Genomic DNA, 14,813 nt, shown 5'->3' with positions numbered 1-14,813 from the left:
CGGTATTTTGCAGTCAAGACTTACTAAACTGATAGTTCGGCAATTTTCACACTAGTCAGTACCTTTTTTTTAGGATTCGGAAGCATTACATTCTTCTAGAAGTCTGAGGGTACTTCTTCTGTCTCATATACCTTGTACATCTGCCGGAATAAATTTGTCATGGCTAGCTCTCCCAAGGCTGTCAACTGCAGGGATGGAGCAACGAAACATAAAAATCGATATTCAACATAATCGAGTATCACCTGTACAGTAATGATATCAATATTAAACAAGTGAAACACATCTATATTTCGATATAACGGTGCAAAGTTTAGTTTTACAATTCAGATTACAACTTATGCATGCAACTTGTATTTGTAACTATAAATAGCGGTTTTATATAAGTTAACAAAATATTAATGGAAAACATATTTATTGACGTATAACCTATACTTTTGTGTAAAGACAAGTTGTTGTTTGACGTTGTTATAAAAAATGTGGAATTTGACTTGACTAACTAAATTTTACATGATACTCTGAAAAAACAGTAGGACGCACATAGCCTACACATTTTTGACATATACAATGTATGCTTGCTAACTATTTTCAGGTGAAAAGTTGCTACGAAAATCAAGAAAACTTTTTGACCGTGTTAGTTCATATTTTTACATGATACTACAATGAAAATTCAGACGAACACAGGCTATATATCTCTTTAAGTAATTTACAGGTTTTCTGTTAAAACTGGTAGTGAGGATGGAAAAGTTGTATTGTTCTGGTAAAACTAGCGATTTTGTTTCCTTTCTTACAATCAGTTTAACTGCGATAGCAAGCCACCAAAATAAATGTCGTGTGACTATCACCTCGCGTCGAGTAGACCGTTCGCCGGGAGCAAATCTTTCGATTTGACGCCACTTCGGCCACTTGCTCGTCGATAAGGATGAAGTGATGATGATTAGGACAACACTACACCCAGTCCCTGAGCGGAGAAAAGTCTCCTACCCAACCGGGAATCGAACCTGGGCCCGTAGGATTAACATTCTATCTCACTGACCACGCAGCTACCGGGGGCCGACAGCAAGCCACTTAGACCATTAGACAAATTGTTTCTTCCACATACACTGTGTCAGGATTACAGCTAGTGTTATTGTGATCATTGGTATCTCAATACGTACCCACATTCTTGTGTTAGTATCTTTCTCCGTGTCTAATAGGCTTCCTCCAAAAATGTCACACAGTTTCTGTCTTATGATTACATTGTTTTGGATCCAATAGTCCACAGTTCAATACCTCACCTGCTGCCCAAGGGAAAATAAACATTAACGGCTTATTTGTGCCTTCCGTACTTGAAGGTACAAACTAACCTAAACGCAGACCGCTAGTAACAGCTATAGTTATAAATTTACAAATGAAGTAAATACTGACTTAATGTTATTCAGTACACTGTCATTAATTATCAATAACAAGGTCTATACTTACACAGCTAATGCCTTGCACATCCTTTCTCGTTATACACATTTTTAAACAAATATTTTATATGCAACAATGTATTGTTTCGTTTCCATTCTCGCAGACAGTTTTCACAGACGACAGGGAATCAATACTTATAGCTAACAATTACGTCAGTGTTATGGAATCTGGATTTGCAATAACAACAAACAAGACTAAAGGTCAGAGAGATTGGGAAAGTGAAAATGGGCATATAGAAAGGGGGTGGGAGGAATGCACATAGATAGGGCGAAGGATAAGTGGACAAATAGAGGAGTGAGGAGGAGATGGACAAAGCGAGAGGGAAGAATGACATTACGACATGTATCCCAGTCCTGTATATGTTTAGCAATTTCCAAACATTGTTCGTTTCAAAACTTTTACATATTAACGGAGAAATCTTCGGAAAATCCAACAGAAAAAACGGGTAGCCAAATTCACTCAATACTCTATGTGATCAAAGGTAGCCGGACATCCCCCCAAAAAATCTGTTTTCTCGTATTAGGTGCATTGTGCTGCCACCTACTGCTATTCCATATCAGCTATTCCTATAGCTATTCCATATCAGCGACTTCAGTAGTCAATAGGCATCGTAAGAGAGCACAATAGGGCGCTCCGAGGAACTCACAGACTTTGAACGTGGTCAGGTGATTGGGTGTCACTTGTATAATACGTCTGTACGCGAGATTTCCACACTCCTAAACATCCCTAGGTCCACTGTTTCCAATGTGAAAGGACACTTACAGCACAAAAGCCTACATCCCGACCTCGTCTGTTGACTGACAGAGACCGGCAACTGTTGAAGAGGGTCGTAATGTGTAATAGGCAGACATCTATCCAGACCATAACACAGGAATTACAAACTGCATCAGGATCCATTGCAAGTGCTTGACAGTTAGGCGGGAGTTGCGATAACTTAGATTTCATGGTTGAGCAGCTGCTCAAAAGCCACATATCACGGCAGGAAATGCGAAACAGTGTCTCGCAGGGTGTAAGGAGCGTAAAAATTTGACGATTGAACAGTGGAAAACCGTTGTGTGGAGAAACGAATCAAAGTACACAATGTGGCGATCCGATGGCAGGGTGTGGGTATGGTGCATGCCCGGTGAACATCTGCAAGCGTGTGTAGTGCCAACAGTAAAAGTCGAAGGTGGTGGTGCCATGATGCAGTCGCGCTTTTGATGGAGAAGGATTGCACCCCTTGTTGTTTGGCGTGTTATTATCACAGCACAGGTCTACATTGAAGTTTTAAGCTTCTTCTTGGTTCCCGCTGTTGATGAGCATTTCGGGGATGGCTGCAGCTTTTAACACGATTGGGCACTTGTTCATAATACACGGCCTGTAATGGACTGGCCTGCACAGAGTCCTGATCTGAATCCTATAAAACACCTTTGGAAGTTTTGGAACGCCGACTTCGTGTCAGGCCTCACCTACAGGCATCAATGCCTCTCCTCACTGCAGCATTCCGTGAAGAATCGGCTGCCATTCCCCAAGAAACCTTCCAGCACCCAATTGAACGTGTGCCTGTGAGAGTGGAAGCTGTCATCATGGCTAATGGTGGACCAACACCATATTGAATTCCAGCATTACAGATGGAGGGCGCCACGAACTTGTTCGTCAGTTTTAGCCAGGTGTATATACGAAAAACTTATAATACTTATTTTCCAGAGAATTCCGTTTTCCTTTCTTTTGTTTACTGCAGTGTCACAAACACAAACAGGGACAAACAGCAAAGGAGGTTTCGAGAAACACATTTCAAACAGCTCTACGACCTTACCTTCGTGTGACGGAGTGGGACGAGATTACAAAAATACGCAACTACCAACAGTCAAAATTTCTGTAAGAACTTCAAAAGTGAGTCAGTGTAGGTGTCGTTCTTATGTTCTATACATATCAATATTAAGAAGAAAGTAGAGTTTTCTGCTTTATGAGATAGATGATGACGATGATATTACCCGATAATATCACTACAGAATTTGGATGTTACCGATATATTGGCTCGACAAACATTGATTAAAAATATCTTGTAATTTATTCTAGTATATCAGTTTTTCAGTACATCGCTGTCTGATATCCCAAGCCTAAACAGCAGTTCTGAGAGAATCTAGTCTACTCTCCTGTTTCCGTGTTCAGTCTAGTTCTCCTCGCAGTATTATGTCTCTCACCTTATCTTCAACTACTTCCTCTTCCCCTTGTACAGTATCACTTTCAAGTTCAATTGACTTGCACAGCCTCTCTAAATATTCCTTCCATTTTTCAGATTTCACTTCTTTGCTTAATCGAAGTTCTTGATAATCATTCAGGTGGTTCTCTTTTCTCCAAAGGCCTCCTTAATTTTCCTATAGGCGGTATTCAAATTTCCATAGTTCCACATCCCTTGCACGTGCTTCATTTGTTGCATATTAATACTTTCTCATTTTATCAACTGAGTAAACACTCCTGTGACATCAGAAGGTTTCTACTGGCCCTTCTCTTTTTACCCATCTCTTCTCCACTGCTTTCCAAATTTTATCTCTCGAAGCTACCTGTTCTTTTTCTACCATAATCGTTTGCCCTGTTTCAGTTCATGGTTGTCCAATGCTGACTTTGAAACTCTTAATTATCTCTTGCTCTTTCAATTTATTTGATTTTAGTTTTAATGTACAGTTCATAACGAATAAGGTATGGCCAGAGACAGCATCTGACCCTGTTAAGGTCTTACAGTTCAAAGCATATTTCTGAAATCTCTTTTTTACCTATGCATAAGCAGTCTGAAATCATCCAGTATTTCCAGATCCCTTCATCGTTTGGAGCCTACACTCTTCTTTGATGATTCTCAAATTAAGTGTTATCGGTGATTAAATTAAGCTCTTTGCAGAATTCTACCAGGCGGCTCCCTCTGCCATTGCTTTCCCCCATTCCATATTTTCATACTATTTTTGCATCTCTTTTTTTTCTTAGTGCGGTACTGCTATCAACAACCACAGTTAAGCTTTCCTCTCTCTTTGCTATCTACATCCCTTATTTTATCTTATCATACATTCGTTTCACTCTCTTCATAATTTTCGGAGATAGTTGGCAAATTAACTTGTGCTTCTGTAGTAAGTGCTGGCTTCGTATCTGTCTTCGTTACAATAATGCTTTCACTATGCCGCTCATAGCAACATACTCACATCCTTATTTTCTTATTTTTAGATCTACTCTCGCTTGGCCTCTATTTGATTTTCTATTTATAAGCCTTTACGCACCTGACCAGAAATCTCATTCACGCTGCCACACAGCATCAGTAATTCCAGCTATGACTAACTTCGTTGTATTCATCTGCGTTTCCCAGTTTTCTACCCCGCCTACCTCCACTTGGGAGGTGAAACATTGATGGATGCGTGGAAACTTTTTTGTATCTATCACTGGAAAGCAGAAATAACTCCTGAAGAATGGAAGGGAGCAATTATGAGTCCTTCTTCAAGACGGCTGACGCTACGCAAGTATCCTCCAACCGAGGGACTTTACTAATAGAAATTTATTATAAAATCTTTACAAAGCTGCTGCTAAATCACTGGGTGAAGCAACTGTAATCCACTATCAATGTGGGATCCGTCATAAAAGAACGACTGTTGACGACGTATTTACCTTGAGGAAGCTGATAGAGAATTTATACGATTTCATTTGGGAATTACACCTTATCTTCATTGAATTTAGACAAGCTTGACCGCTTCATGTTACAGAAAAAATTAGAGTTCACATCCCATCGAAATACATCCGGCTAATTGCCGGTTGATACTCGCAGTCATCTTGAGAAGTGCTGTTCGAAAGCCAAATACAGCCACCATTCAGTATTAGAAATTGAGACAATACTATTCTACTTGACCTTTAAATGTAAGTTGTGACACTGATCTAATCAGAGTAATGGAGATCGTGGAAACAGACACATTCCTAGCATTTGCTGACGCTGTTGTGATTCTTGGTAACATTCTCCAGCAAGTATGCGCTGATACTTCCTGATTTACTCCCAATGCCAAGAAAATTGGGCTGGCGGTGAATTAGCCTAAAACAATGTATCTCGACGGGTCATGCCTTTAATCTCTCATCCCTTGCATTCTTGTTGACGAGTACGTTTTTGAATGTGTAACGCCGGAAATGAATATCCATATATTGTACTATAATTTTTTTTCCTTATTTTGTTACCTGAAGATATGACATTCCTGTATCATTATATATTGTATATGCTCATTTATGTTGATGTATAATTGGTTTGTTTTGTAAATATTATTTTATATTTTGTAAATATTTTGTAAATATTATTTGTATTTTTACGCTGGGTCTGACCTAGGGAAAACTATGCTATCGAACGAACACATCGATAGGTCGTATGGAGAACCAAAGTGTTTAGGATCTTTGGTAGTGTTAAATCTGCCGCACGGAGTGCGGGCAGAGAGGGTCTGGCTGGAGCAGGGCGGTGGAACAGGTGTGCTGTGTGACGCTCCCGCAGGTTGCCGCTCTTTCAGGGTTTGGCAGCATGTAATGGCGCCCGACTTGCTATAATAGTTTCTGACACGGTGTCGCGGACTACAAGCACCAGCTGGCGCACGTCAAGAGCCCGCTTCGCCTGGTGACCTTGTCGAGAAGAAGGCGCGCCAACATCCAGCTTCTGCAACAGCGACAGCCGACAATGAGTGACTGTCGCCACCTCTCCGATCGACGACTGCAAACCTTCAATCGACTAACAAGGAAGACTAAAAGCACGTAAAGTTTTACAACTGTATGGCAGACCTTAGCTTTTTAAAATGTTGTCTCACAAAATTACAGCAACTTAGTATGTACTTTTGTTGCTCAGTGTCCCAACTACATTACCAGGCCGGGTCCCTTCCTTTTCCGAAATGAACCCGAGTGTCGTTGAAATTCAAACGCCAGCATTAAAGTAATATCATTCAATTTCACTGCTTTAATTTCAAAGTTCAGTTAAAGTATTCATAGCTGGCTCTAATATTTAGATTACGCAAGCACAAATTAAGAGTGCGAGTATTGTTACCATATTTTAGCTTACCTGTGACTGCTGCTTGGTACATACTAAATTTTACTATTGTTAATTGTTCAGAATCATTTAATTCAGGTTCAAAGTTAAAGCTCTTATTTCTAAATTGCGTAGATTCAAGTAGCTTTTTAAATGATTGTTGAGGTAGCCGAAGACTAACCTTATTTTTTTGAATTTCGTAGTGCTTCAGAAATAAAGCTCGCTATTAATTTCAGTCACTAAAATTTACTTTCAATTTTCCGGTTTTATTAATTCTTTTGCTAAATTAAGTCAGAGCATAGCGAAATTTATTACTTCTGACATACATTCAGTTTTCACTCAACACGTGTCAACCATCAGTTACCACGCTTTTAGTACTAATTGTATGTGCAATAACCTTTCTTTTTCAGTTATTATAGAACACTCCTGAAAATTGAAATAAGAACACCGTGAATTCATTGTCCCAGGAAGGGGAAACTTTATTGACACATTCCTGGGGTCAGATACATCACATGATCACACTGACAGAACCACAGGCACACAGACACAGGCAACAGAGCATGCACAATGTCGGCACTAGTACAGTGTATATCCACCTTTCGCAGCAATGCAGGCTGCTATTCTCCCATGGAGACGATCGTAGAGATGCTGGATGTAGTCCTGTGGAACGGCTTGCCATGCCATTTCCACCTGGCGCCTCAGTTGGACCAGCGTTCGTGCTGGACGTGCAGACCGCGTGAGACGACGCTTCAGACATGCTCAATGGGGATCTTGCTGGCCAGGGTAGTTGACTTACACCTTCTAGAGCACGTTGGGTGGCACGGGATACATGCGGACGTGCATTGTCCTGTTGGAACAGCAAGTTCCCTTGCCGGTCTAGGAATGGTAGAACGATGGGTTCGATAACGATTTGGATGTACCGTGCACTATTCAGTGTCCCCTCGACGATCACCAGAGGTGTACGGCCAGTGTAGGAGATCGCTCCCCACACCATGATGCCGGGTGTTGGCCCTGTGTGCCTCGATCGTATGCAGTCCTGATTGTGGCGCTCACCTGCACGGCGCCAAACACGCATACGACCATCATTGGCACCAAGGCAGAAGCGACTCTCATCGCTGAAGACGACACGTCTCCATTCGTCCCTTCATTCACGCCTGTCGCGACACCACTGGAGGCGGGCTGCACGATGTTGGGGCGTGAGCGGAAGACGGCCTAAGGGTGTGCGGGACCGTAGCCCAGCTTCATGGAGACGGTTGCGAATAGTCCTCGCCGATACCCCAGGAGCAACAGTGTCCCTAATTTGCTGGGAAGTGGCGGTGCGGTCCCCTACCGCACTGCGTAGGATCCTACGGCCTTGGCGTGTATCCGTGCGTCGCTGCGGTCCGGTCCCAGGTCGACGGGCACGTGCACCTTCCGCCGACCACTGGCGACAACATCGATGTACTGTGGAGACCTCACGCCCCACGTGTTGAGCAATTCGGCGGTACGTCCACCCGGCCTCCCGCATGCCCACTATACGCCCTCGCTCAAAGTCCGTCAACTGCACATACGGTTCACGTCCACGCTGTCGCGGCATGCTACCAGTGTTAAAGACTGCGATGGAGCTCCGTATGCCACGGCAAACTGGCTGACACTGACGGCGGCGGTGCACAAATGCTGCGCAGCTAGCGCCATTCGACGGCCAACACCGCGGTTCCTGGTGTGTCCGCTGTGCCGTGCGTGTGATCATTGCTTGTACAGCCCTCTCGCAGTGTCCGGAGCAAGTATGGTGGGTCTGACGCAGCGGTGTCAATGTGTTCTTTTTTCCATTTCCAGGAGTGTAGTTGTCCATATGCCTGGTCACCGTAATTTCCACCAAATCTCAAATATCTAATTAACGCCAATTAATTGTTAACATAACGACCACACATTTACTTTCTTTATTAACTTTACCCCGTTTCAAAATTAATTTCCACCAGTTTCATTTAAATTTTTCCTTTCATTTAGATGTAACCTTTTCCTCCCTCTTTACCGACAGATTAACGTCGGTGATGATTGTTTTTCTGAAATTTCCATTAGGTACACGCGGTTTAATTTTTACTTTCATCAAGGTCGATAAGTGAGGGGGAGGTTACAAACGTATTCAAGAATTCAGGTGCCTGGGTTCCCTACAAACGAATAAAAGTTAGATGACTAAAGAAGGGCGTCAATGAATAATAAACGTCAGTGGAATGTTCCTTCTACACCTACATCCATACTGCGCAAGCCACCTGATGGTGTGTGGCGGATGGTACCCTGAGTACCTCTATCGTTTATCCCTTCTATTCCAGTCTCGTATTGTTCGTGGAAAGAAGGATTATCGGTATGATTCTATGTGGGCTATAATCTCTCTGATTTTATCCTCATGGTCTCTTCGCGAGATATACGTAGGAGGGAGCAATATACTGTTTGACTCTTCGGTGAAGGTATGTTCTCGAAACTTTAACAAAAGCCTGTACCGAGCTACTGAGCGTCTCTCCTGCAGAGTCTTCCAGAGTATCTATCATCTCCGTAACGCTTTCGCGATTACTAAATGATCCTGTAACGAAGTGCGCTGCTCTCCGTTGGATCTTCTCTATCTCTTCTATCAACCCTATCTGGTACGGATCCCACACTGCTGAGCAGTATTCAAGGAGTGGGCGAACAAGCGTACTGTAATCTACTTCCTTTGTTTTCGGATTGCATTTCCTTAGGATTCTTCTAATGAATCTCAGTCTGGCATCTGCTTTACCGACAATCAACTTTATATGATCATTCCATTTTAAATCACTCCTAATGCCTACTCCCAGATATGGATTTAACTGCTTCCAGTTGCTGACCAGCTATTTTGTAGCTAAATGACAAGGAATCTATCTTTCTATGTATTCGCAGCACATTACACTTTTCTACAATGAGATTCAAGATTCCTTAGTGTCACGAGTGATGTCACAAAAGTACGGCCGGTACTTCCGTATAGTCGTGAAACCATGTCAACATCAGCAACCACGGAAGCACTACTATGTGGCTTCGGGAGATGTGTGGATCCGTCTACATTATTTACGAAGGATGATTTTAGTGTTTAATGTTCCGTCGGCAACTAGGTCATTAGAGACCGAGTACAATCTCGGATAAGGGAAGGATGGGGAAGGAAATCGGCCACGCCCTTTCCAAGGAACCATCCCGGGTTTTGCTTGAAGCGACTTAGGAAAATCACGAGAAACATAAATCAGGATGGCCAGATGGGGTTTTGAACCGTCGGCCTCTCGAATGCGGGTCCAGTGTGCTAACCACTGCGCCACCTCGCTGATTAATGCGAACAAGGAGTGAAAGAAGTGTACCGGGGGTCTGGAAAGGCACACATTAATCCAATGTTAGCGCGTGTACAAGAGGCTTCAGTAATTCGGTCACATCCTTCGAGCTGCTCGATTCCCACCGTACCGAGTCCGCCATCATCAAGCTGCTGTAAGACGCCCAAGGAGCGTCCAAGGGCGCGATAGAAGCATCTAGTATTAACAAACCTTAAGCAAATGGAGCCGGCAACGGTCGACAATGACACTAAAGACCGTCATCTATGAACTACCATTTGCAGTAGATATCTTGGTTTGTGGGTTGTTTGGGGAAAGAGACCAAACTGCGAGGAAGGACAGGTAAGAAAGTCGGCCGTGCCCTTTGAAAGGAACCATCCTGGCATTTGCCTGGAGCCATTTAGAGAAATCACGGAAAACCTAAATCAGGATGGCCGGACGCCTTCTCTGTTGTGACTAACTTTTTATTGTGCTTTTTCTAATGCCTTCTTTAATAAGATCCTGCTTTTATCTCCTTTTGAAGTGTCGTTATTAAGTTTGTTTTCTGCTGTAGTCCCGAAAGGCTCATTAATGCTATAAATGATGCAGATAGTAAATATTTCGAATTCTGAAACCTGTTAAATTTATCACCCCATATTTTGCTACCATGACATGAGGATCTGGTTTTACAATATAACTGTAACGTAAACACAATTAGGTGAATTAATATTAATCGTGCCGGCCGCGGTGGTCTCTCGGTTAAGGCGCTCAGTCCGGAACCGCGTGACTGCTACGGTCGCAGGTTCGAATCTTGCTTCGGGCATGAATGTGTGTGATGTCCTTAGGTTAGTTAGGTTTAAGAAGTTCTAAGTTCTAGGGGACTGATGACCTCAGATGTTTAGTCCCATAGTGCTGAGAGCCATTTGAACCAACATTAATCGTCACATAAAGTTCTCCATAAGTCACAAAATATTACATACTCACCAGACCTGAGGTCAGTTTTAGAATCAGCACAAAAATTCCTTAAGATGAGGTAATTCATAAATCTTTGCAATGTCGTTCTAAAATAAGTAAAAAGGACATTTATTTTAGTTTGCTAGGATGTCAGAACTTGCTGCGGGAAAGATAGTCGACTCAAACACTGTGTTTTCACATTAATATGCGCAACGGTTATTTTAATATATATAGGACAAACCCCAAGTTTCTCCTCCTTTCTCTTATAATCTTCAGTAGTTTTCTCCTCTCACCAACCCTTGCCAACACTCTTTCGTTACTCGCGCTTTCCATCCAGGCTATCGTCTGCCTCTCTTCGCCATCCACATGTCCGATGCTTCTAGCCTCCTTCCTTCTCGTCTGTGTCCATGTTTGTGCCACATAGAGCGCCACTCTCCCGACAAGCTCTTTCCTTAGGTATTTATCTAATTTTCTACATAATAATACTCTATTTTCTATTGACTGCCTCCTTCGCTATAGCAATGTCCGTTTTTACCTTCTGATGAGATCTCAAGTCATAAGTGATAGTACTTTCAAGGTACTTAAGTCTTATTATTTGGTTAACAATAAATGGAGATATGTTCTGATTTCTTTCTTGGTACACAGTGAAAAGCACAAGGGAAACCTGGGACCAGGCGGCTGCAATGGACAGCAACTGTTGTAAATACTCACTATCTGTGAAATCCACGGAAATGGACTTGTGGCGAAATAGCGTTTGGACTCACATTTTAATTTATTATTGACTTAAAGTTTACGAGACGCCATCAGTAAGACTTGTTACTGTCTATGTTGTAAGGAAAAATTCAGGTTTACAATAGATTGGGCAGACGTGGGTGAATCTGCAGTATTTTTTGTGACTGTATTAAAATATCTGTATCTTACGTCTGTTAACTTTAGGACCCGCTACATCGACAGTGCATCTAGCAGAAGTCTGTAACAATACAAGCGGGCGCTATAGTAAAGGCAAAGGGTTAATCTACTTCCTGCAACTCCCCATGAAGTGCGTTGCAGTGAGCACGGTTAAGTGTACCATGTAAGTCTTTTTATTGCTGTCAAGGCTCAGTGATCGACCTTCAGAGCATCCTAAATATTGTATTGTCGGTTGTTAACTCCCATCCTTTTGACAACAGTCTGTTCTTGGAAACAGTACCTGCTGCGCCATGGTTCGAAGTCCATGTCAAAAGTATGCGCCCAAATGCAATGCACTTCGCATCGTCGTGAATTTTGATGTTCGGCTTTTACCACACGCAGAATTAGTATGTTGAAGCAAAATTAAGCTTGGATTAAATTACAGTATCAGAAATATGTGTTTCTCCCTCATAATATGTATTACTCATATGAAAACAATAAACAAAGTCGGTACCTTCTTCACTTGATTGAGAAATGCTTCAATCTGTGAGTCAAGTAACAATTCATAATTGGCAGACACTAAACTGAAAGATATTCGTCGGAAATTAATTTATTGGCGCTTTTCGATATATCTTCATCAGATATATCTGTGATAACAACGAAAAAATACAGTATGAAAAAGATGCCTCAGGAAAATGTAAGCACGGAAGAAGCAATTTTAATCATTATTTACAATGAAGTACAAAGTAAGACACACAAAAGTGTGCACATTAGATACTGAAAACATAGCTCGCATATAGTTGTGTGGATCCAGATGCCAAACTGATCGTACATCGAGAACGTGATGGTAAGGGAATCAGTTGTCAACAGATGGCCTTAGCAACCACAGAAAATATTTGGCTATCAAAGAGTGAAACCACGACGGAAGCATACAAAGAATATGTCGATCGTGCACTGTTATGAACTTGAAAGCCATGGAGATACAATGCAGGCGTAAAATTTTGGAAGTTCAGACTCAATATAAATAAATGTAGCAAAATGCACAGACTTCTTACCGGATGTTAACTCTTAAGCAATTTCGTCATACACATTGGTAATGTAAAATTTTCAGATTCTATGCCTCTACTGTGATCGTATAGCTACTTTGTTAAATATATATATTTTTTAACAAGAAAGTCCATGAATTCTGTGTGTTGTATGATATTCACTTATTTCCTATGTATACGTCGCATAATTTTATAGTTTTAGGTTTACGTGATTCCTCCATGGGTTTCAAGTTCATATAAAACACAACTTGTATTTTCCTTCTAAGCTTTCCTGTGGTTACGCCCTTTAATAGGTAAATATTGTCTGAGTGGTTGATAATGTCTTCTGTTGATGTCACGTTCTCTACCAAATGTGCCGACTTTTATGATGCCTTTTTTGTAGTTAATTGTAAAGACTGATTATGGTAAAGGCTGCATATATTTTCCTGGGGCGTCTTTTTTATACCGTATTTATACGGTTTTACCACAGTTATGTCTGATGAAGATGTGTCGAAGCGCATCAGTTAATTAGTTTGCTGCCAAGGCCTTTCACAAATCACTGTCTGCCAAAGTTGGTGCCAAAATCAGTTCAGAATCTTTTTATCATGGTGGTTGTCATTTTGATGTATTGCTCTCTACTAACATGGAATACCCTTAAAATCTGTTGCCTAATTTCGACAAAGCCAAGCGTTGGCAATGTAGAGATTAATGAATAGTTGCTTGTAATGAATAGTTGCTTGTGTGTGACTTACTAATTCAGTATGTACCGAAAGTTTTAGGGATTTGCGGTTGTTTGAAATTACTATTTACGTTAGACATTTTTGAATCGTTCAAGTAAAATGTAGTTCTCATGACACCAACATTTCGTGTACTATGCGGGAAATGTCCGGAGCCTACTACGTCCTGCTGACAGAACTATCCACCCAAAGTTTGACTCCTGGAGGAAATAGTACACCATTCCAGCGAGATGCAAACAAGCCGTTAATCGACGGCAGAATGCCCCGTCGCGTCGTTGCTCGGTAATATATTAACGTCCCGCAGAGGAGGGCACGTAGGGGGCGGAGAGGCCAACGGAGAGTCCGCAGGGACGGGCGGCATACCGCCGGGCGCCGCCCTACTCAGCCCTGCATTAGAGGCGCTGTTATCGGAGTTCGGCAGAGTTGCGAGCACTACGTCACAGCCCAGGGGAGCCCGCGTGGCGGCTATTCCGGATGGGAGCCCGCGTGGAACAATGTGCGGATTCTGGCTATAACCCGCAGCTGTTACCTGAAAAGCATTAGCGTCACGTTCGTGGAACCGTTCACCAGCATAAATTTAAATTTTTAGGTGCAGCACGAGGGCAATAATGGCCTAATACCATTACGAAGTGTGCGGCCTCTTTGTGTAAACTCATGATCAATATGTAGTCCTTTCACTGTAAGAGTGATTTCTCGTGTAGTGTACAGATGATAGTGAATCACTCCAACAGCATATCGAATAAAACAATCGGTTAAAATGAAACACAGTTATCAATATTTTTGTGTATCTTAATCAACTGTAATGAAACCTACAGATAAACATTTTCACCTGGAAACCTGGTAAAAATTTCTCTACGTGTACAGAAGATCAATAGTGATCCCTAAGGAAGCATACAAATTTATTTGCAGCTAAGCAGATAATGCCTTAAAGACTTCCTACCGCTTATAAATTGATACCTCAAGAAGCTATTCCTAACTGCCAATTCATACGCATCAGTAAATCGATGCTACAATTTACGGCATTTTGTGTGAGCATGTTGCCATATGACGGCAGTCTGGCAGATGCGCCCTCTCTAGCTCATTGATTTCGCGGTGTTCTGGCAAGTACGCGGCTGATGTTAGCATAATCCATGCATCGACATTCTCCGCCTAAAACAGAATCCTTTTTCGCCGAGGTATCTGTTTCTTTTCTTCTTTCTCTATTAAACATTTTTTTTCATTTTTTCACCAGAAACCGCGGTGTTGGCCGTCGAATGGCGCTAGCTGCGCAGCATTTGTGCACCGCCGCCGTCAGTGTCAGACAGTTTGCCGTGGCATACGGAGCTCCATCGCAGTCTTTAACACTGGTAGCATGCCGCGACAGCGTGGACGTGAACCGTATGTGCAGTTGACGGACTTTGAGCGAGGGCGTATAGTGGGCATGCGGGAGGCCGGGTGGACGTACCGCCGAATTGCTCAACACGTGGGGCGT

The sequence above is a fragment of the Schistocerca gregaria genome, chromosome 1 (assembly GCF_023897955.1).
Source record: "Schistocerca gregaria isolate iqSchGreg1 chromosome 1, iqSchGreg1.2, whole genome shotgun sequence".
In the NCBI taxonomy this organism is placed as follows: domain Eukaryota; kingdom Metazoa; phylum Arthropoda; class Insecta; order Orthoptera; family Acrididae; genus Schistocerca; species Schistocerca gregaria.
The sequence above is the reverse complement of the archived record's forward strand: the minus strand, read 5'-3'. Positions refer to the sequence as shown.